At 39.7% G+C, this 22900-nt stretch overlaps 1 protein-coding gene across 2 annotated transcripts in view; it reads left to right on the top strand.

Moving 5' to 3' along the window:
* Positions 1 to 5408: 5408 nt before the first annotated feature.
* TAB3 (TGF-beta activated kinase 1 (MAP3K7) binding protein 3) overlaps positions 5409 to 22900 on the top strand; it is a 44549-nt gene continuing 27057 nt past the window's right edge. Inside the window, exon 1 of one of the 2 annotated variants that reach the window (XR_004238526.1) lies at positions 5409 to 5653. The gene's annotated coding sequence lies outside the window, so the exon portion shown is untranslated. The remainder of the gene's footprint in view (positions 5654 to 22900) is intronic. The other variant, XM_032100876.1, reaches the window with a different exon arrangement.

The following is a 22900-nucleotide window of genomic DNA, read 5'->3' as shown; positions in this document are numbered from 1 at the left end:
TTCACAGGATCAGCTCGCACTGAGCAATGGCTGGGCCACTGACAGTGTGTGATGATGAGTTTGGACAAGCAGTCAGTACAACTCAAAAGCACTATCTTCTTTTCAAATGTCACACTTCAGTGAAAAATCTGGGAACTGGAAAAAACACCCTGATGCTGTTAGATCTGATTACAGGAATTGAGGCAAAAATGTTACTTCCTCCTGAGGGAACTGCAAACCACTAAATCATACTAAGTTTAAAAATGCACATGCGGTCTTCTATTATGATAATTTACAAATGCGTTTCTTTTATTCTCAAGAATTTAAAAATCCTTAAAAGCAATTTTACAAATCAGACTCCCCAATGTAGGTGCATCTATGTACACATAAATGGCACAGTGGACTCCAACTAGTGGCATTGTGTGCACTGCGGAAGGACAGCCACACCTAAGATAAAAACAGAAGCTCATTTTATAGGATACAGTAGTCCCACACAATAGCACCGGCACAGAAGGAGTAAATGACGTCATTCATTTCAATTTCTGCTACCACAGGGGTACTCTAGGTATTCAGAAACTACATCCAAACAGAGCACCAGAACTAACAGCAATGGAAAACACCCCCAAGGGAATCAATTATATTTTTATATATCATCCAAAAGAAAAACACATCTTCATGTCACTTCAGGAAAAGAAATCACAGAGTCTATTTGAATTATTACTAAAGCCCTTGAACCCTAACAACAAAAATGCATGCTCATAAAAAGCATACACACAAGGATGTCTTTGCACTGTCCTCACACTACATATCCCATTCAAACACTGAGAAAACACTTATGCCACAACCACAATATGTTACTACTGATTTAATTCATCAGTCTTTCAGCACCAACTTAACAGCTCTAGTGACAACTATGCCAGGACTGTGGCTTTTAGGAAGTTTGTGCAAAGGAACACCTGAAATTTTCGTAAATTTTGAAGCATGCTTTTGAAGAACCTGTTCTTCCAAGTCACAGACTAATCTGAAAAGCAGCAAACTTAATTACAGAAATTGCAAAATAAAAAGTGAGGACTGCAAGCCAACAAAGAGATGGGGGCTGGCCCCCTGGGGGAGCAGCTCTACGGCTCTTCCCAGTGTCTGCCTTGTTCTCTAGGTTCAGAAGACCATTCCTGAAGAGCAGCAGAGCTCTGTCCCTGCCTGCTGGAGTCACTCACAGAAGTTTGGAGTACAAAGGCAGACCTTGAAAATGTTCTGGTACAGAGACAGATGTGATCACAGTGTTGTATGTGTGAAGTGGAGAATAGTGAGGGATAATGCCTTATCCTTTCCTGGACACACATGCGCACTGAAACATACACCAACAGGTTCCCCAAACTGTGTCAGGTGGCCCTTCTGAGGGTCTAACAATTCACAGTTATTTAGATCTGCACTTCATAAGGCAGCAAAAATTCCACCCTAAGATAAAGCAATAACATTTTTTACTGCTCTTGGGAATATTTTCCATTTTCTCAGAGGTTTATTTTGACTTCTCAGCTTCACTATTGCTGTGTTTACTAGTAAGTTCCAAGATATCTTCATTTTGAACTCAACTTCTTGATCCATGATCCCTGTTAAAACAAACATTTTCTTCTGCTACCTCAGTGACATGGCTGACAGCAAATCGAAATGAACAAATAACCAGGGTATCTAGCAGAGTCAAAACAGCTTTACAACAGCTTTGCAAACAGCTTTAGCAGAATGAAAAGTACAAAGGGTGATGCATAATTCCAAGAAGTTTTGATTAAATTTGGAATCCAGTAGATGAATTGTGCTCTAGAAATTGTTCTTCGGGTATAGAATTCACCTTAAGGTGAGGAAAGGCCAAGGATACATTCCTTCAATGTAATGAAACACAGAGAAGTGAGGAGGACTTACAAACCAATGGCATAGAACTTATTAAAGAATACGCAGGCAGAATTAGAATTATCATAGAGAGGATATTCTTGACTCTTGAGCTCCATAGGCTTCCACCTAAATAATCCTGGTTAGACCCTGAATTCTGCAATTTCTTGAACACAAACTACTACAGGGGTCAGCAGGATCTGACACTAACACAAAGCACTACCACAGACCTAGACATGACTGCTTAGAATTCATCCCAATGTAATTTCCTTCCATAAGGAAAATAATATGAAAAAAATGTACCTTCTTACTCTAGGCACACACTCCTGGTTTTTTTTTCATAATTGTGTTAAATACTTGAAGTGCTTTAGGACCAAAATATATTACTTCTTTTTTTGACTAAAACTCTGACAAATGGATACATTCCATTCCCACACAGTGGGACTGTATTCCCCTTCAGGCATCATGAAATAAACTTGTTTGGTGTATTTCAGTGACAAAACATCGGCCACGGTGTAACAGGGGGAAAGAACTCAGTCTGACTTTTTAGATTCAAGACTCAGTTTATGGTGCTTACATTGGAAAGTTATGCTTTTGATTTGTAAATGGAACTGAGTACAGGAACTATTCAGACAGAAAACGTATGGAACGGCCATTTTATCAAGATGCTTTTCTGACTGCAATTCCTAGGCACAAACATGCATAAAATTGCTTTCTTCCAAAATAGGAAAGTGGGTCTCTTGGATTGTTGCTCATAAAGAGAAAAGGGGAGCAGAAATAACTCCATTTTTGTTCTGCTTAAAATTAATGTAGCATGGAATTTAAATCCAAACCTGAGGCCTTTCAAAGATGGGTAGTAGTGACTGCCATAAGCATTAAATTAAAAAAAAAAAAATCACACAGAACCCAGAGGCATTTTCATCTAGAAGTTATTACAGGACTGGGTTTAACAAGGAATTCCATTTGACTTTGAGTTAACTGTCTGAGCTGCAAGTATTGAGGTCTAGCTTTCAAATTCTTCATTGCATATATTGCAATTTTTTAAAATACAGAAAAAAATGGGGATTTATTTCAGAGTCCTGATACTCTGCTTCCCACACAGCTGTCTAAGAACAGCCCTGATTACTCTGTGCCAGTGCTCCTTGTTTCCAGCTGCTAAATCCCATTAGAAGTAGCTAAAAATGAGTTAAGCGCTTTCCTAACATTACTTTTCCTTATAATCAATTTTTGTAGTTGTCATATGGATAAGAGACGGAAAGGCTGGATCAGCAATAAAATTAACTGCTCTCAGAGATGTGTTCAGCAAAGTTAGAACATACACAATCTTTGATTTCTGGGGTAATCAGGCACCTAATACCCATAAGGATTTTTTTCTTAAATTCTTGAGCACAGCCCTGCCTGTGCTATGATTAATTGTGAAGTTTCAAGACCGATTAATTTCCCAGTCTCACAATCCTGCTCTCAAGCCTACAACTAGCTAAGGGTAGATGAAAAATTCTGAGTATCTGCAATTTCTGTTGGAACACTCCTGCTTTGAAAGTGGGATAAAAGTCAGGCAATTGCTGGATTATAGTCCACCATTACAGTCCATTCCATAGGATTGCAGAGGAAAAGCATCATTTCCAAAGAAGCACTGGTTGTTTCTAAAGTGAAATGGAGCCCATTTTTATGAACCTACAGTGGTTTGCCAGGACACACTGGAGCTGTTAGTACAAGGAGTTTACAGAGAGGCAGTGACAAAGTGACTCAGACGTTGATTTGAAAAATCTGGAAGCAACAATGACAGGATGAATTAAGACAGTAGCTGGACAACACAAAAAACGCTGAAGAAGCCAGGGCCAGCACATATAAGTCACGGCACAGAGGCTCTCATGCACACAACATCAACAGCTGTACCAGGGGCTTTTTCTTACATTTTAAATGAGACTAGATATAGCTGCGGGAACTATTCATTGGCATCAACAGCGCATGCTTATATTTGGAAATTATGGATTTTTGCTGAGGAATATGCACTTCAGCATCTTGTTAATAGTTCCAATCACAGGATAAGAATCAATCTCTTTTAGATAAAAAGTATTGTTGCACCGAGATCCTGTTTACTTCCAGTTTTACATCTTGCCTCTCCAGAAATGTTAGTTAGGCTTGGCGTGTTTCCGATGTAGGGATTAGAGTACAGGAATTCCTTAATTAACTTCACACAACCTCTGACACAGGAGCCGAGGCCTCTGTACACGGAAGATGACGTGGAGAGTCAGTAACCGCAATACAAGACACACATCCCCCCCACACTTCCAGTTCTCTATCACAGAGAGACAGAAGGTGGTTACAGAGCTCTGCATCTGCTCTCATCGGTATCAGTGCAATGGTGTTTCTGTGGCTCTGAAACCGCGATAAGAAAAAAAAACTACACAAGACAGATACTGTCTAAACAAAGAAAAATATCTATACACACACACACAAATCCTGAAAAACACAAATCATGGTCTTTATCATTTAGTAAAAGATGCTTTACACCAGTTTACACTGGCACACAAAACAAATGTAATCTCAAGGCCCAGTCCGTGGATGAAAAATCAGTGTACACCCACTAAACCATCTGCAAGGCTCTGCCTCAACAGGAAGATTTCAGCCCCCATAGATGCCAATTACAAGTTCACGTTGGATCAATCCATATTAATCATAACAGCCCCAAGTCTGTCCTGCAAGCAGAGGGACACAAAAGTATTACTTCAACTGGCACAGGATCACGAGACACTTGGGTAGGAGCACAGCACACCCGCGTTTTTCTGCTCATAGCTAATCCATCCTATGTAAGAACACGTACTGGAACAGATTGTCCAGAGAGAGCATGGAGTCCCCCTCAGTGGAGACATTCCAGAACCGTCCGGACACAGCCCTGTCCCGTGTGCTCTGGGATGGCCCTGCATCAGCAGAGGCTGGGCCGGATGACCCACTGTGGTCTCTTCCAACCTGACACATTCTGTGATTCTGTGAATTGTGCCGCAACCACTGTGTCCACGCGCCCTATCGCTGCTGTCAATATTCAGAAAATAACACCTTAGTTCCAGTCACCGCCCAAGCATGCTCAGGCTTCCCTAGAGACGAAAGCCCTGGCGGAGGGTCAGTCCCCAAGCACCTCCAGCACCCAACGCGGTGCCCCGCCCAGGCTTCGGGGAAGCTTCGTTTAAAGGCGCTGAGTGCCCCCCGCGGTGACGGCACGGAGGAGGGACAGGAGTGAACCCCCAGGCCGGAGCCCCTTCACGCCAGGCCGGAGCCCCTTCACGTCAGGCCGGAGCCCCTTCACGTCAGGCGGGAGCCCCCTCACATCAGGCCGGAGCCCCTTCACGCCGCCCCAGAGCGGCCGCCCCACACGGGCCTGGCCCCGCCCCCGGGGCCGCCCCCGCCCCAGTCACGCCCTCCCCCGCTCTTGCCGCGCGCCGTCGCGCCCCCTCTCCTCCCCCCGCCGCTGCCTCCCCAAGTCTCGCGAGAGCCGCGCGGTCCGGCGCGCGCGGGCCGCGCCATGTCGGATGCCGTTGGGCGCAGCCGGGGCCCCGCCCCGCCCGGCGGCCCCAGCGCCCCGCACTGAGCCCGGAAGCGCTTCCCGGCCGCGCGCCCCGGGACTCCCGTCCCCGCTCCAGCCTCCGCTCCCCGCGCCCGGCGGGGCACGCGCCTCTCCCTTCCCCCTTCCTCAGGAGGAGCGGGGGGGCCCCCGCAGCGGGGCCCGGGCCAGAGCCAGGGGGCGGGAATGCAGCCGCCGGAGCCGGAGCCGCAGCCGAGCCCCCAGCGCAGCACGGTGAGAGAGGGCGGTGGTGAGGGAGAGGTGTGCGGGGCGAATTTGGGAGCGGGCAGGGCCGCCCCGCTGCCGGGGGTCAGTGAAGGGGGCTCGGGTGACACCCCCCCGCTGCCCCCATCCCGCCGGGCTGTGGGTGCCCCCCCTCCCCGGGTGGGAGCGGGCTGCAGCCGTCCCGGGGGACACGGACGGGCTGCCCCGGGGAGCAGGGGGTGTCCTGCCCTGCGTGGGCCCGGGTGCGGTGACGGGAGGCGGCTCGTGTTGATCCTGGCTCCTGTTTTGCTGCCGCACTCCCACGCACCGAGCAGGGAAAACTTTGGTCTTTGTTTTTGGAGCCCTTTGCGGAGCAAGGCGGGCGGGCTGCCCGGGGATCCCGTGCGGGTGTCCCCTCAGCAGGGGCTGTGGTGTCTGCTGGGCCACTGATGCTGTTCTTGCTGCGTAAAAATAAATAAATAATCAAAAAGCAAATGGATTCACAGGTAAACGCTGCCACTGCCCCTTGGACGTGACTGCAGCGCGATGCTGCTGCTGCTGCTGTGCCTTGGCTCTAGAAATAGAAGGGCCCCAAAGGTATCAAGGCCTTGGCTATGCTTTGTCCAGAATCTTGGCTTCAGATCGGGTTTGAGATCTTATCGACTGTTTGTATTTGCTCTGAGGAAGATTAACTCGAGTTTCATTTTGTTTGTTTTTTTTAATATGTATGGTGGATGGATGCAGCTCTTATTTATGCCTTGATACTGTTCACTGTTAGTGTAGGACTGTGCAGTCGCTGTGCTTTTTCCCCTGGTTCAAACATAACTTGTAACATGATATTGGCCGTTGTTTCCTTGGCTTTGGCAAGGAGAAAACAAGGAGACGAAAGGCAATTGCTTAGATGGCTTGGAAGTATCTGTATTTCATGGTTTGGTAGAGATGCCCTGTGTCCAGAAAAAAAACTGAATGGCAGAGATAGGCCACACTTGGAAAGTAATGGAAAAACTTAAAGTGAGACACTGTGTTCAGGTAAACATGCATAAAACTGTCATGGAAGGTCTCACAGGTGAGTGAGTGCTAACCAGTTTGAAGATGCTAGTCTTCTTCCATTCTAAATGACTATTGAGAGTGGTCAGGTCAACCTGTCCAGCTAATGTGTCAATATGTATTTGTTATTTTTAGTGCTGGTGTTTACTGTGACAAAATTGAGTAGTATTTCTTTATGGGCTTGTGTTCTGTAGCAGGTCCACCTGATCACTAATGTTTCCAGAGGACTTAGTATAACAGAACACTTAAAACTTACAGGTAAAGCTTGCATGATCAAAGGCCAGTCACTGTTCTGGTGACTTTAATTTTGTTTTCTAGATCTGCGAGAAAAGCAATGTTTTTTTTCTGCTCCTCCTTAAGTATATTTGCAGTTAACATATTTCATGTAAAAAGAAGAAATGTTAAATTCATTTCCTCTTTGTAGAGGGAGAGGAACAGGATTCTTAAAAATAAAATATTTCACAACATTTGTTAAAGCTTGCACTTTGTCCTGCCTTGTGAATGGTGTCTGTTGATAGCAGCAGTCTGAAGAGTGCCATAACAGCCTGTATTAATGTATATATAGACTGTCTCAGTTCATCCATAAAATTAACAATATACCAAATTTTGCATACATTATTGAGGAATAATCAGCATTTAAGCCTGCATTTAATCTTGAATCTTTTGGTTTAAACACAGGTAGCTGGATAAGTGTGATGTGTTCTCATTATGAAATTTTACTTTTATGATGTATTTTTTTCAGCTTGGGTCATAACCTTTACAGTTAATGATTGCGGGTAAATGTAAATAGGGTATTGTGAGATCTGTGTCCATTGTTGTTTCTTGGATCTCACTGAGGCTCCTTTTTCTTTCCATGAGTTTTCACCTTGGGGAAGACTAGATCAGTTGAATAGGTATTGTGAAAACATATCTGACTTTCAGCCAGCTTTGGTGATGTCTGTGCTGGTGTCTCTCTGTTGAGTTGCAAAGTAGAAGATAATCCTAATGGAAAAAGACTCCTTTGAAGTAAGCCAAGAGAATACATTAATGTGGTTCTTTGGGTTATCCAGTAATAACTTGCCTCTGTCCCCTCTCAAGAATTATGTAGTTTAAATGAAGTTTTTGGTTGCACTGGTCTGTAGACATTGTCCTGACTTCAAACCTGCAATGATTCATTTTGTATGTATTTGTAAACAGCATAAGTAGCCTCAAAGTATGACCTGCAAAAGTGTTCTTTGTTAGGGCAAGAGTTAGTGGGTATGTACTGCAGTACATAATAAATACGAAACCTAAGATGTTTTATTGAATTATTTTTCAAAGAGCTGTGTATTCAACTGGGATGATTTTCAAATCCCTACTTTCACAGCTGCAGTGTTTCAACAGAATCACTAACACAAGAAAAAGCCTTTGATTTACTTTTTTGACACCAAAGGTTTAGTGATGATCGAGTCATTGAGTAAATGATCAAATCTAGTAAGTTTTGGGTAACGTCAAGTCTATCGTGTGCTTAGTCATCCAACTCAACTATGCTATGACACATTCTGCTCTGGGAGCATCTATGGTGCTGCTGTTCCCACTGCTGTGAGCTGAAGTAGGTGCAGTGCCTGTGTGTGCACACATAAGTGCAGGTAAAGTGTAGCTAAAGGTGTCTGCAGTGGAAGTTATTTTTGTTACATGGTACGGTTAAAGGGCAGGTGACAAGTGGAGTGAAACTGAGAAGGTTGGTTCATGCAAAGCCTGAAAAATTATCACAAGCACCTTTTGGACTACTTTTGACTGCAAGTGTTTTAAGGTACATGGTAGAAATATCTCTGACTTGTGGTTTTGCAATATCTTTTCCTGTCCCTTTACTGTCTTTACTCAAACAGAAGAATAAAGCTGAACTGAAAATTTTTGGTGCTACCTGGTGTGGTAAACTGATACTAGGGATTGACTTTCAAATCCCTGCCAAAGTTTTCTATTATTGTCTTTCTTTTTTCTGAGTTGGAACTCTTGATTTTCTATATAATACAAATTTTCTGTAGACTTATTTCTGTATGGGCATAGCAGACTAAAATACTGTCCGAAGGGTAATATTGACTGTCTTGTTCTTGTGAGAGACTGAGAATAGTTCTGCAGAGGTTGAATGTGTGGTGATGTCATGGTGACAGTTCTAACGTGAGAAGCTCTCACCATAAATGGAAAGATGAGTTTTGAAATACTTGCTTAGACTTGCGTGTGCAAATGTTGAAGATGTTGGTTGAAAACACTGCTAGAATAGATTCTTGTAGTCTGCCAAACCTTGAAGCATCAGTCAAAGTTGTCCTTTGAAAGGCTTTCTAATTGGGAATGTGCTTGTAATACTTAGCAAACTGCTCTCTCCAGCTGCAGACAAACGGTAATAGAGTAGGTGGTTCTGTGGTACTGAATATCCGTCCTGGGTATCTCCTGTATGAGGGGAGGGTTGTTGGTCAGTAACTTCTGTGCTGTGTCAGTCAGTGTTTAAGAGGTGGCACTGTGGTATTGGTATCCAGGAGACTCATGTGCACAACTTCCAGAAAAAACATCACTGAGGCATTTTTATTGACTTGAGAAGCTGAAATACATGTCACAAAATTCAGTATGTAATAAGGGGACAATGCCACATTATTGCTGATACAGTTCAAGTTGTGCAGTGGGTTCTCATTGTTTGGTGTTTTGCTTGTTTTTTTTTTTTTTCTTTTTGAAGATGAATTATACTGGATTCATCACACTGTCTGTCTCAGCTTAATGTCAGTGGAAGTAACATTTCAGTACTCTTACACCTCATTGATTACTACATTGAATGCTTCTCCCTTTTCAAGTATTGTTTTACAATAGCCAGCATAGCACTAGACTATACAAGCGAAAAATGCCATTTCTGTTCAGGTTATGTACTGCTTTGTGTTTTTAAGAGGCATTAGTGTTCTTCAGTTCCTGGTGGGCTTTATTTTACTAAGGCCCTGAATTCAAAGTAGTGGGATTTTAAAAGCACTGAATTACCAGGTTTTGTCCTAATCTAGCTCTTTTGTAAGGAAAATTACTGCTCTTTTTCAGAGAGTTGTTTAAAGCAGGGAGCTTTGTAAGCAAATAGCAAAGTCACAGAGAGAGAGAGAGAGAGGTCATTCTGCTACAGTGGTATTGAGCAGCCTGGCTGCCACAGCTGAAGTACAGATGTTTTCCTATCTGTGTGTGGGCTTGCTGGTGGATCATTAAGAGTGTTTTCTTTAAAACACCTTTCTGCAGATTCTGTTCAGTCTGTCTTGTTCCACGCTCATAATGAAATACCTTCTTTCAAATGATATTGCATATCCACTAAAGTGTATATTAACTTGAAAAGTGGGTCAATTTCTGTGAAATCATGGTTGATCTAGGGACAAATTGAGAATTTTTAGAAAAAAAAACCCTGTTAGTATCAGTATTTGTCTTGGATGTTGTAGCAGGAAAAAACTTGAATGGTTTAATAAACTGCACTCAGTATTAGTCGACTGTTTCTTACCAGATTTGGTAAAAAGATCCACAGCAGTGCTGGTATTTTAATCTTGTTGCAACTTTAAGCTTAAGCATTTTTCCATTCCTTGGTTATATTCTGAGGTGATTTGCCCCCAAGTCTCATCTGTTTGAACAATTCTTCCTAGTTTACAGTGTCACAGCTGCATTAGACAATGGCTGGCACAAGGCTTGGTTTGCTCTATGTATGTTATTTGTCACATTGGTATAAATCTTCAAGTGTAATTCTTTGTGTTCAATGGGGAATTTGTATACTTTGGCTTGACTCAAGATGTGGACACTTTTTCCTAGCACTTGAAAGAGTTACAGATTTGTTTTGTTCTTTCGCATTGGGCATAGGATCAATAATAGTTGATAAATAGGAGGTGGTTGGTTTTTGTTGGCTTTTTTTTTTTACCTAGATGTTGTGCAAGTTATGAAAGAAATATAGAACTTGGCTTTCATGTGGATATTCTTGAAGATCAACTTGCAGAAATAGTAAGCCAGGCACTAGGCTTTTGCAGAGCATTGCATTAAAGTGTATCTGCCTTTTCTTCTTGAACTTCTTATGTTTATCTTGAAGGAATAGTAATTCTCACTGTAATCCTGCTAATGTTGGACCAGAAATGATGTGTCTAGATAAGGCAAAGTGTTAATTTGGTACAGTTTCACTCTGTTACTTCATATTTGCTCAAAAAAATATGGACAGGTTAAATTTCTACTAGGAAGCATTACATCAAATACCATCTTTCTTCTCACTGAGGATTTGAATGTGTTAAAAACTTTAAGTTATTTTCTGGACATTCTGCTGAAAAGTTACTTTATGTTCTTTCCTGGTAAAAATCAAGTTTTAGCTGATGGATGATCTGGAACTATGCAAATGTAACTTCAGTAATTGCTGAGTAAGTATTACAGCTGAATTCGGAACACTTACATTAAATTATATTTTAAAACTTAAATTTTTGTCAGTGCTTTTGTACATAAGCAGGGGTTTTTCAACTCATTAGTAAGTTTCAAATGGACAGGATGGGAACAGCTATTGTAGTCTTTTATCTATGCTTTGTTTCCTGCTGCTTGGGTAGCATCATGAAAATGTAAAAGTTTGCATGCTGTTACAACTTCATGAACATCAGTGTTTTATACAGGTGTTTCACAAGAAGTCTCATTGTTGGACTGAAAATGCTTCACGCACTGTGTGTTTAAGAGCTTTTTGAATAATTTTTCAGGAATATGTTTGTAGTTTTGCACTTTCTCCTGCGCTTACACTGAAGCGGTTAGTTGTCACTGTGTGCTGGTTTCAGTAGCAGGCAGTGACAGTGAGATAATTACCCCAGTTCACATCTAGTTTCCTTCTGTGTTGGTGTGAGTTCATTGACACTTTCTGCAACAAACATTTTTTAATTATTGTTTTCTTGGAATATCCAGTTTAAAGGAAGAGAGATCAGACAGGGAAGAGACTTTGTACCACATCTGTTGCAGTTGAATTGTTTATAAATGGCAGAATGTAGATTCTCTTAAATGAAATGTCTCTTTGCTTTTGAAGCCCATCCTCTAGATGCAGTAGATGCTTCTTTGGCTTTAAAGAAAGTTGCAAGTCAAGTAAATGTTCTACCTGCCAATCCTTTTCAAAATTTGACAGTTGAGGTAAAGGAGGCTGAAGGTAGCCTTAGGCCTGAGAGAGACCTAAGTAAGATCAGCTATTTTGGTCTGTCTTTAGAAGTTATGATCTACTATATTAAAAAAAAAGAGAGAGAAAAAGAGTCAAAAAATCACCCAAATGTTGAAATAAAGTTCCTTCATCTAGGAGTAAGGGGTCTGTGAGAAGTGGATGGCTTCTGTAGAGGACAACTTGGAAGTTTTCCGAAGAGAAGAATCATCTCAGCAACTCTGTACAGCAGGTCTTGATGTTCTTAGTTCCATCAGCTGGGTGACATCTTTCTATAGTAATGTGGACACTGAGGCATCTTCAGTGATCTCTGTTGTTGTTACTCATGGAGGCACTAGTACCCACAACACAGACGTTTCTGGTACTGTGGTAAACAGTACTTCTATTTCTGGAGGAACACCCAGTCACTTGAAAGCTGCTTTTCCTTAACTGAGACATTTTTCTGTAAAAATTGTAGCAAAAATTTATGACGCTTCTCCTAAGAGCATATGTTACCCAAGATGTGATCAGGACATGGAGGCTTGTGCTGTTTGGTTCTTATCTGTACCGTTCCGTTCTTGGGTTTTGTCTTCAGAAGTCCCAGTGCAGTTTGTTCTCATGTCCATCTGTTACTGAGAGGTTGAAACACAGCGTTACTGGACTGGCGTCTCCAGTCTGATGGAGGATTCCCATCCAGGAAACGCAGAGAAGATGGAGGAACAGCTCCTACTTCTCTTACCCTTTAAGAAATCCGTATCTTCTGAAAGAGAGAGTCTGCTCACTCTCCTGGTGGTTGGACAAGGTGGAGAAAACTTTTTATTGCCACTTCTGGGCTCACTGAAGCTGTGGTCTCTGTGGGGTTGCAGTTCACAGACTTGATGGCTCGGAGAACTAGCTGAAGGGAGATTAGTGTTGGGTAGCTGACAGGAAAGGATCAAAAGAAGTTTGACTCTGTTCTGTGAGCTGCGTTTTAGAAAGACCCCGCAAAACCAAGCAGTCCTTATGTGCTTTCCCCACCACTGAATCCTGTTAAAATCTATACCGTAGATATTGTTTGGTCCAGCTTCCTGTAAAGAAATCTAAAGAATGAGATTCTAGTCTCTAAATGTCTCTTGGTTTTGGAAGTTTTGAAAGGTAAGGTTTTTGTGAGCTCTAGAAAAAGAGGAAAGAAAAGGGTTAAGTGTTCTTCTGTGATTCAGGTGAGAAGAAAGTAGTTATTACATTGACATTTTGCTATGTTTTGTTCTTATGTTTTGATTATGTGCTAGAACACAGATTCCAGAAAGAACAGATGTGTCTCATGGGAGAAGTTGTGTCCTCGTGGCAGTAGCAAATTTCTGCTTTGGGGCTACTCTGAATAACTTGTCTTGAGCATAATCATTGGATTACTGTATCCACTTGTCCATGAATAGAATATTTGAGTTTAAGCTTTGCTAGTATCTTTAGTTAGTCAGCCTGGGAGTAAGGATTACAGATATTTTGAATTAGTTCCTAAGTGCTGCTTTCTGAACTTTTTTGCTGCTGTTGGTTGTAAGTGCCATCAGTAAAAATGGTTGACTGCCACATGCTTATGTAAGCTGCACTCATTTTTTAAGTGAAACTATTTATGGCACAGGCTGTTTAGTCTGTTCAGAAAATGAAAACTCTACATACTTAAGGGGAATGCATTTAGACTTGCTTAGGGCTTTCTTTTGTCTGCTTTTCTGAGTTTGGTTTTGTTTTGTTTTTTTCACCATAGCTGGTTTTGTGGTGGATGAGGGTGGTGTTTCTTTTGTTTTCCCAGCAAGTGTATGGTATACTTAGACTTGCAGGGCAAGTTATTTCTGTGTATAGTAGAATGAGTGAATTACGTAAGCATGTTACATGATCATAAATAATCTTAATTTTTATTAAACTATAGTAAATGTCAAGCAAGGAGAAAAACTTGATGTTTGGGATTATTTGTTCAGGACTAGTGATGATCCCATATTCTGTGCTACGAGCATCTTAGTTGTTTGGATAGCTGGTAGTATGTGCAGAGTGACAGAATGCTACTAGAAGACTATCCAGTAGACAAATACTCTGCCAAAAAATTGGATTTCTTTTTTAGATATTCAGAAAGTACTGTGATGATTTGAATAAAACATTCTTAAAAAGCAGTTAAACAGCTGTATTGCATTTGTAGTAAGCAGTATTTAATTTAAGTTCCTTTAATGGTTAATGATTTTGTTAGCTGTGAAAAAAAGACTGCTTAAACATTAAATGAGTTTACTAAGGTGTAAACCTCAAGGTTGAATTATAATAGGTTTTTATTATACATATATTCAAGTACATCAAATTTGTATTAGTTTCATGAAATGCTCAAAGATGAGTAACTTTTGAGTATATTACTGGGATTGTAAATCTGCAGAATAACTTTTCAGGAGGGATCTGGGAGGACTGCAAACTTGTCTTTAGATGTGTGTTTTAATTCTTACATGACACTGGATTAAACTCATATCAGTTCAATACATCTCAAAATACTAACATTTTTCAATCACAATATTAGTATTTTGTATTGTTTGCCCTGCTTTTTAGATTATTTTCTGTGTTCTGTGATTCGTATTTGCCAATCCCTGAAATTCATAACTAATCTGGTTTGATGGCTTTGTTTTTCCTGTGGTCAAGGCTAAGAACTTTTGCCAATTCTTACAAATAAAAAGAAAATGAAGATTCAGGAAGGAAGGTTTTCAGGAAGTTGAGAACCATCAATGCTTCTCCAAGGTTTAGATTTCTGGCTTGCTTGAATATAGATATCGGGATTTCACAGAGATGCTGATTGTTCTATCGTTTAACATGGAAAATAAGCCTTCTAGAAATGTTACGCGTTTTACTTCAGTGTCTAAATCACTGGGTAAAGTGTGACCAACCAGATACGTTGGTTGCAACCAGAACTGTTGATTGCATTGTTCCTTGCTACTATGAGGTTCCTGTGAGTAACAGGAAATCTGCTAAATGGAATCAAAGAGTTAAGACTTGAACTGTGACTTTGACTGCTTTCTTAATGGGAAAGTCTAATTTCTAGTAAGTTTTTCTGCCCTACCTGAAGGGAGAGTCTGTTCTGAGATCTTTGTGGTCAGATCCCATCCTGACACTTTGGTCTCACGTTTCTCTCTCTCTCTCCTTCCCTGGCTGCCTACTTCTGTCTCAAAGTTTTGTGTCTGTCTATAATGCAGGGTATTGCAGGGTTTTGAGGCAAGTCAGGTTGCTGATCCAGTTTGGGGGAGTATTTAGTGTTTGTAAATCAAAGTATAGCTTTAGTAATGTCCACATCACCATTTGGTCTCTAGATTTGTGGTGGTGTGTTGGGAGGAGCAAGCATTCAAAGGAAAGGAGAAGCAAATTCTTTCTTTAGAATTACTGTGTTTTTACTGGTTTAAAGTGATTATGAAACAGATGAAACTTCCTTTGTGACAATTTCTCTTGTGGAAGCGCCCAGAGTGTGTGCTATTGCGGAGCATTTTATGATGATAAATCTAGACAAAGATTTCACGCCCCGCTCCCCCAACTTATTTCCTGGAGTTAAAGGGTTTTGTGCCTAATATTCGCTTGTTTCAATTTTTTAATGTTTTTTCAGAGTTCAACAGCAATTTCAAAACCGCCTGTCTTTTGCTGGGATTGTTGTTTCCTTGGTGTATTCAGTCATGACACTGTATGCTGGGCAAAAAAATGGGTGGATTTGGATGTTCAGTGTTACTTTTCCCTTGTAACTGTGTATTTCTGTGTCTCTGCGTAGAAGGGAATTGGATTGCAGCCCTATGTTCCCAGTTTTAAAGTTTGTAAGAACCTTGGTATTTGAGTGTAATATGTTTGTAAATTTTGGTGTGGGTTTTTTTTTTTTTCCTTCTGTTAATTATTTTGTACTTTATGTTTAAGAATTTATTTTCTTTTTTTTTTTTTTTCCTGGAAGTAACATTCAATAGTATCTTACTCAGCAGTTCTCGTAGTCCAGAATTCACTGCTAAGTTGTCTTTCTACTGACTCCCAGACCAGTCTAGGATATGTTTATTATATAGTCTTCATTAGAGAGATATGGTCTTTTTTATGCTATTAATTTAAAAACTGATTTTAAAATCTAAAATACATTTAAAAATGTATTCAGTTTTATTTAGTTAAAAGCCAGTTTTATGAAAAATTTGCTAAATTAGGAAAATGTACTTTTGATTTCTAGTAATGAGATTTCCTTTAAATATTTGGTCCTTATTTGAAAAGAATAATTTGAATTTTAGAAGTCACTTTTTGTGATAAATAATGCAAGTTGAGAATTTTTAATAAAATTTAAGCATGCTTATTACGATTCTTTCATGATGTTATTGAAAGTTTACATAGTGAATAATAAGTAGAGTCAATATTACAGTGTTTGAACCTGTGGCTTAATTGTGCGCCTGTTTGGGGGGTTTTTTTGTGTGTAGTTTCTATTTATTCTGGACTTGATTCAGTTGAATTGAGCGTGTATTACTACAGAAAGAATGTCTTTATTCTCACACATACTTGGAAATGTGTTATTATAAAGGCAGTTTCTCATTAGGCTGTTTGGTCTATGGACTGTGTGCAGTTCATAAACTTCTCAAGTATGTAGAAAGTTGCTCTTATCAGAGTACATGGTTGAGTGTGGAAATCTGACAAGTAAAGTAATAGAGAATATGTATTTGAGGAAGTATGTACAGAGTTGAATGTGAATTTTCTTCTGCAAATGTTTAAATTTGTGTGAAATTTACTTTTAATCCATTTGAAAATTAGACAAAATATATAATAAGATATTTGAATTAAGAGTAACTCCATAGGTTAAACTGTGTAGACAGTGATGGAGATTTAGTGGGCGTTGAGTATCCAAAGTCTTGTGTATTCCCTGACTGGAGCCCAGTAACCCTTCTTGGCAGAAGTTGGCTGAAACAGAGAATCTGTAAGGTTGGAGGAGATGGTGCTACAATGTAAATCTGGTAACTGGGGGTTCTTTTCATTGTGGTTCTCAACTAAATATTGTTTTTAAAAAAAGATTCCATTGTTTTTCAGCCAAGAAAAACACCAAACTTTAAACAGTACTGAGTTTGGTTCACTATAATGGAAAACTGGTGGTGTGAAATAGTTGTGAAAATAAGCATCAATTATTTTTGTGTTGTCTGGGGATTTTAAAACATGAATTACCTTTGTTTTTTTAAAGCTGATGCTGAATCAAAAAACAGGCTTCTCAGAGGTATCTAATTACTTAATTTGCATATTTCTCCAGAAGTTGGAAGGAACACAGAATCTGCATATGATTTATAGTCAGACTTAACAGGTCTGTTATGGTATTGCTCAGCTTATCTGGCTATCCACGTACTGAATGTGTAGCATCGCTTTCCATCCTGTGGGGGAGGAATGACACAGAACAAAATAGAATCAGGCTTGTGCTTAAACAGCACTAAAAATGTCAAAGGTTTTCATCTCCTTCCTTCTCTTCCCTCTTCTTTAAAAGCGGCGAGAACCCAAAGCTTACACTTGAGTTTGGGTTGTGAAAATGCTTAGAGCTGAGTTTGCTTGCTGTTACGTTGTGAGAATTCTGAAGGAGTCATTGGGCTGTTTGGTGAAGCAGAGGGTGTGACTACTTGTGCTATGATTTTGGAATCAAGGCATCAGATTGCAATGTTATTTTAATACATTTTTGCTTTCAACTTGTTTGTTCGGTTTTTTTATTCAGGAATGTACAAATCTCTCACTTTGTGCTCTTTCGTCCAGGGCAGGCACTGTGTGTCACTTACTGGCCTCAGGGGAATACTCTGGTGACAATTGTGCTTGGCTGGCCAGGGGGAGACAGCAAGTTATTTTAAACTTTAGATTTTACTACTGTCTAACCTCCTGCTGTATATAAGAATGCATTGGCTTTGTGGAAAGATATGACCGTGATTTTTCTTCTTGTTTTTCCCCCTCTGCGTTTTTAGCAAACAATGCTCTTCTAAGACTCAAGGGAGTTATATGAAAAGACTGGTTTGAAAAGGTTGAAATTCTTAGTTACTAGAGGAAGAGCTGGGCATGCTCCACATTGTTGCATTCTACAAAACATATGGACACTGCCACTTCTCAACAGTAAAGAAATTGGGAGATTGGTTAAAGAACTAAACACCAAATCTCTTCCTTTGCTGTGGTATCTAAGCAAAGGAAACCACTGTGACAGATCAGGTGAAAGAAAGGTTTTTCCGTTCTTGTAGTGCATCTGAGACACTCATATTGTTGGGTGGGTGTCAGTTCCAATCTTCTGTTCTGGTGGAGGTGAAGAGCCCTGAGCACAGCACAAGTACCAGAGCAAGCTCAGTGTAGTGTAGAGAATGTTTCAACAGTTCTTTTGCTACTGCTTTACTGAGTTATCCACAAAACTCCATAGATCCTAAAAGAAGAGAGAGGTCTATTAAAGTAAAGGACATGGATTTTGGAGGCTGCACCTACCTTGAGCTGCTGGACAGCATCCTTTTGGTTTTGAGAAGAGAAATAATCCAAACCTCTTTAAGAATAGAATGAGTTAGTAACTATTTTAGGTTGAAGCTGCCTTTGAGCTCTAGTGTTTTTTTCTTCTTCTTCTAAAGCAGGATTATGAGGATAGCTTCCTAAAAGGGAAATGAAATCAGTGCAGTTTATCCTACCAACTTCAATGGAGTACAGTAAGGCAGATCAGTGTGGAAATTATTTGGCTTTAGAGAGATGCTGATTGCTTAAAGTGTTTAACGTGCATGTGTAACTTACATTTGGAAGGATATTTGTCATGTAGAATAAAAGTAAGTTATTGTAAAAAGCTGAAATTGTGAATAGGGACTTCTGGCTGAAATGCTTTGAGAAGTCAAGTACTGCTTATTCCTGAAAGTTTCAGAAAGTGTGCCTCATTCATTTTGTCTCATATGCAGATTTATACCTTTTTTTTCGGTATCTGTACCTGATGAAAGTGACATTTACTTGTAACTTCACCATCAGCCAGCCATGCAGTGTCAGCTTTGGAAAGACTGCCTAGTAGTCAAGGACCTCTTTCCCTCTACTTTGTATACTACAAGGCTGATTCTATAAAGCCACAGGGTTGTTTAACATGTTCTTGTTATAGCTTGCAGTCACAGCCTCTGTGGAAGAGGCATCCAGCTCTGTCCTCACAAAATTGGTCTTTTTATGCTTATCTGTATGTAAAAAGTTACACGTGTTCCAGCCAGGAATTGCGTTAATCTCATCACTTGGATTTGAAATTTTCTGGCCTGGTATCAGACCAACAAAAATAAACAAATGTTGTGATTGATGACCTGAATACTGCCAACCTGCCTTTGCAGGCAGTATCATTGAGTTGAGTAACTAAGGTGTCCAGACTGCAAACACAGCTTTGATTAACCTACCAGAGCCGTGACTTACAGCCTTGGAGAGAGAGCTAAAGTGTGGTTTTTACGAGGAGTTTGTGCTGTTACGTAGCTATAGCTGACCTATGAGTGATTATAATTCATTAACCTTCCAATTTAATCCTAGAAGAAAAAGAAAATTAGAAATATGTTAGAAAAAGTCAGTTTAAAATTGTGTCCTCAGCCCAGAGTGCACTGAAGAGCATGAAAGTTGACAATATGAAGACTGCTGCATTATTAGAATAGAATATTCATTAGCTGTAAGTATTGTTTTTTCAAATGTACAAACTTTGAATACTACATTGAGTTGGCAACAGAAGAATTTACCAAGTAGCTGTTAGATTTTTAATTTGGGAAAGGCAATAAATACAAGAAATATAAATAATTAATAAAAATATATTGACAAACATATATACATACACACAAACACACACTAAATATAAATCTAGTGAAAGGTGTCTCTGCCCATGGCATTGGGTTTGGATTTAGGTAATCTTTAAAATCCCTTCCAACCCAACCCATTCTGTGACTCTAAGCAGAAATTAATTCTGTTCATGAAAAGGTTTTGTGTAGGTGGCTGAAATTTTCCTGCTATTATCTGTAGTTTCTCAGGTGTTAAACCCAGAGCTCTCTGTAGGATACTCTAAAGCTTTCATCAGGTAAAGATATTGGATATTCCTCAAGGCCTTTGAAGCTGTACAAGAATTTTGGCAGGAATGCATCAGTGCATTTTAGGATGAGCAACTGTATTCATATTCTAGTTTTTCCATTATCTCTTTTGGCTTATCCTGTTTCTGTCCCAAGATTATGGAACAAGTGAAGCTGATATATCAAGACTTGGTTACAGAGATTTGCTGTTCAAGCTATTCCATAGACAGGACAGCTACAGCTTTATCTGAATGTTGATTCCTTAAATGTTACCTTACATACCAGTGTTTCTTGCTGCAACAGTTGTAACTTACGGAAAGAAGGGAAACTCACAGCTTTCCTTTCACCAGACCTTTTTTTTTGTATCCTGTTAGTATTTTTTAATAGAGAATGCTGAAGTCACTGTAGAATGAAAACGTTTAAAAATGACTGCATTGTGTAGTATCTAAGGTGCATCTCCCCAGAAAGTCAGTCTGGAGCTAAGCTGTAATAAAATAGTATTAATAGAGGATGATTGTAGTCTTAAAAGAAAACAAATCGTGTTGCTGAAACAAAAACCTAATTCTAGGGCTTTCTTCCCTCTCTGCCCCCAAAAGCAAAAGCAAAGAAAAAAAGTAAAAATAATAATGTAGGGCTTATATGACATCTGTATATATATAGATAGATATAGCTACATACACATACATGTCTGTATGTATTTATGTTGTTGGCAGATAATTTTTTATTTTAAGGTGTCTCCTGCTTTGTCCAAGGATATTGGGCACAGCAGTTCCTTGACTGTAGGACATGGTCAAGCATCTATACATGTACAGGTGTGATCATGGATAAACTCAATGTGTCAATGTTGTATTGCAATAAACATAAATAAATAACATTAATATAATGTGATATGTAACCTCTTGATGTGACTGTCTTGCAACACTCCCGTAGGCAGGTATTCATGCAAAGACTTGTCAGAAGATACCACAGAATCAGCAAGGTCTGTGTTACATTTCCTTATGTTAACAAATTCTTCTGGAATGATAGAAAAGACAGGCATGCTGCTTAACTTGTTCATTGTATATTATAGCAATTGTTCACGTCAAAGAAATTTACAGTCAGGCCACCAAAGCTTAATTCAAAACTTTGAAAATGGAAGTTGATGTTTTCTGCTGTAGTATGGTTCGTATTTTTCTGTACTGTTGTTCTGTATTGACTCCTGTCTGTTCCTTGTTTTTTTTCTCTATCAGCTTTCTCCCTTTTTCTGTCTTACTTTTTGTTCCTGTTTATATGTTCTTGTCTGCTTCCCTCCTCAGTTTCAGGTGTGGAGAGTCACATCCTCCATCAATTTTTGTTTGCTGGGGATCCTGAAAGATGGTTCTGTCGTCCCCTCACTCCTCTTCTTTCTAATCTAGGGTTTTTCTTTTTAGTTTCAGATGCCTAAGGTGAGGAGCGGCTGGTGTCATCAGGCCAGAGAGTGTTGAATGTTGTGCTTCCCAATATAATTTTCTCCTTTCTCAACTGGTCATATTGGGTGTAGAAATGTAGGGAATAAAGTGTGCAGGCAGTCTGCAATTGATGTTGCTTTTTGCAGAGTTGTCACTTATATGGGCTGCTAATAAACTTACACAGGTCACTTAACTTGAAACTAGTGCTAATTACAGTCTCTTCTGTCTCTGCAGGAAAAGGAATACTTCTGCTTTATGGGTGTAAATACACTTTGTGATCATTTTCTCAATAATGCAGAAAAATGTGAATGTTTAAGACAAGGTGTGTTACAGAAATTGTCTGCATCCTGTAAAGCTTTTCCATATATGCAGTTACCAACAAAATAGAAAGCTTTGATTCAGTGTATTGAATATAGAGTATTTTCAAGGTTTGTCATAGAAAAACTCATCAGAGAAACTGTACTAGTCTGTTTATTTTAAACTGTTGTTTGCAACACTACTATGGCAAGCCATCACAAAAGTCTTACGGCTATTTCAGAAGCAGGAAACCTGGTATTTAAGCAGTTGATTTAGAACTTTTTTCCTCTTCTCTCTGCCTTGATAATTGCTTAATTCTAATATGTCAAGTTTTAATTCAAATAGATGAAATTTTCTTTGGTAGCATAAACAATTGGGTTTTATTTTTTAAATTTTATGTTACTATAACTCATCCTATTGCTGATTTACTGCATGATTGACTAAAATAAGTGAATTTCAATTTTGTAGTTACTGCACAGCTTCAGCTCACTCTGAGAGGATGGCCAAGCTTTTTTTTGTAAAATTGTTTGCTGAGCCACCCAAGTAAAAAACTGGTGAAAAATTCAAATAGTGTAGCCCTGAATGTGTGAAGTGCAGTAGTGTGCCTTTTATAGAAGTATCTGCAGGCTCAGACAACTAACGTGATTGTGTTGCTTTTACTCTGCAAATGGAGCCTCTTTCAGATTTATTGATAGAAATTAGTTTGTTTAGAGCAGACATTTTTAATAGGAAGAAGCCCAAGCCAAAATGAAAAGGTAAAGAAAAGTGAGGGACACATATGGGCTAATTTTGTGATTAGCCATTGGAATGTGTAACAGCTGATGTATGAGCATAAGTAACCCCGAAACTTTACAAGTTCAGTGTGAGTAATCCAAATTTGGTGGGTTGGTTGTTTGGTTTTTTTTAAATTATGACTTTTGTCTTGAGTCTTTTTGCAAACTTCTGGCTTTAGTGAATTCTTACTGATCTGAACTCCTGCAAAAGTATGTGCAGTGTTCCATTTTGTAGAAGAGTCTTGTGGAGAGGCTCGTGTTTTTCCTGTTGTAAATATATCTTAGGAACAAAGCCTGTTCTGAATGTTTTACAGGTGAACTCAGTGCCTAGCAATGAGTTTGTCATGTAGGAGTAGGAGTTAATGCTGAGAGTCACCTTTTGTAGGAGCTATTAAACATCTCAAGCTGGAACAGCATTAAATTCCTGTTGAGCTGGTGAAGATTCAGACTGGTGCCCTGCAGATAACTCACTGTCCATAGTGATGTTTGGAGATACTGCTTCTTTGAGAAGTGTTAATCTCACAAGGAAGCTCACTTTCTCAAACAGATTGTGTATGAAACAAGAGTCCAGTATTTTTGCACTTTGTTAGCTCAGTTTCTCTCTTGTATAAACC

This window comes from Corvus moneduloides, chromosome 2, assembly GCF_009650955.1.
Source record: "Corvus moneduloides isolate bCorMon1 chromosome 2, bCorMon1.pri, whole genome shotgun sequence".
NCBI lineage: Eukaryota > Metazoa > Chordata > Aves > Passeriformes > Corvidae > Corvus > Corvus moneduloides.
Note: the sequence above shows the minus strand (reverse complement) of the source record. Positions and strands in the feature narration are given on the sequence as shown.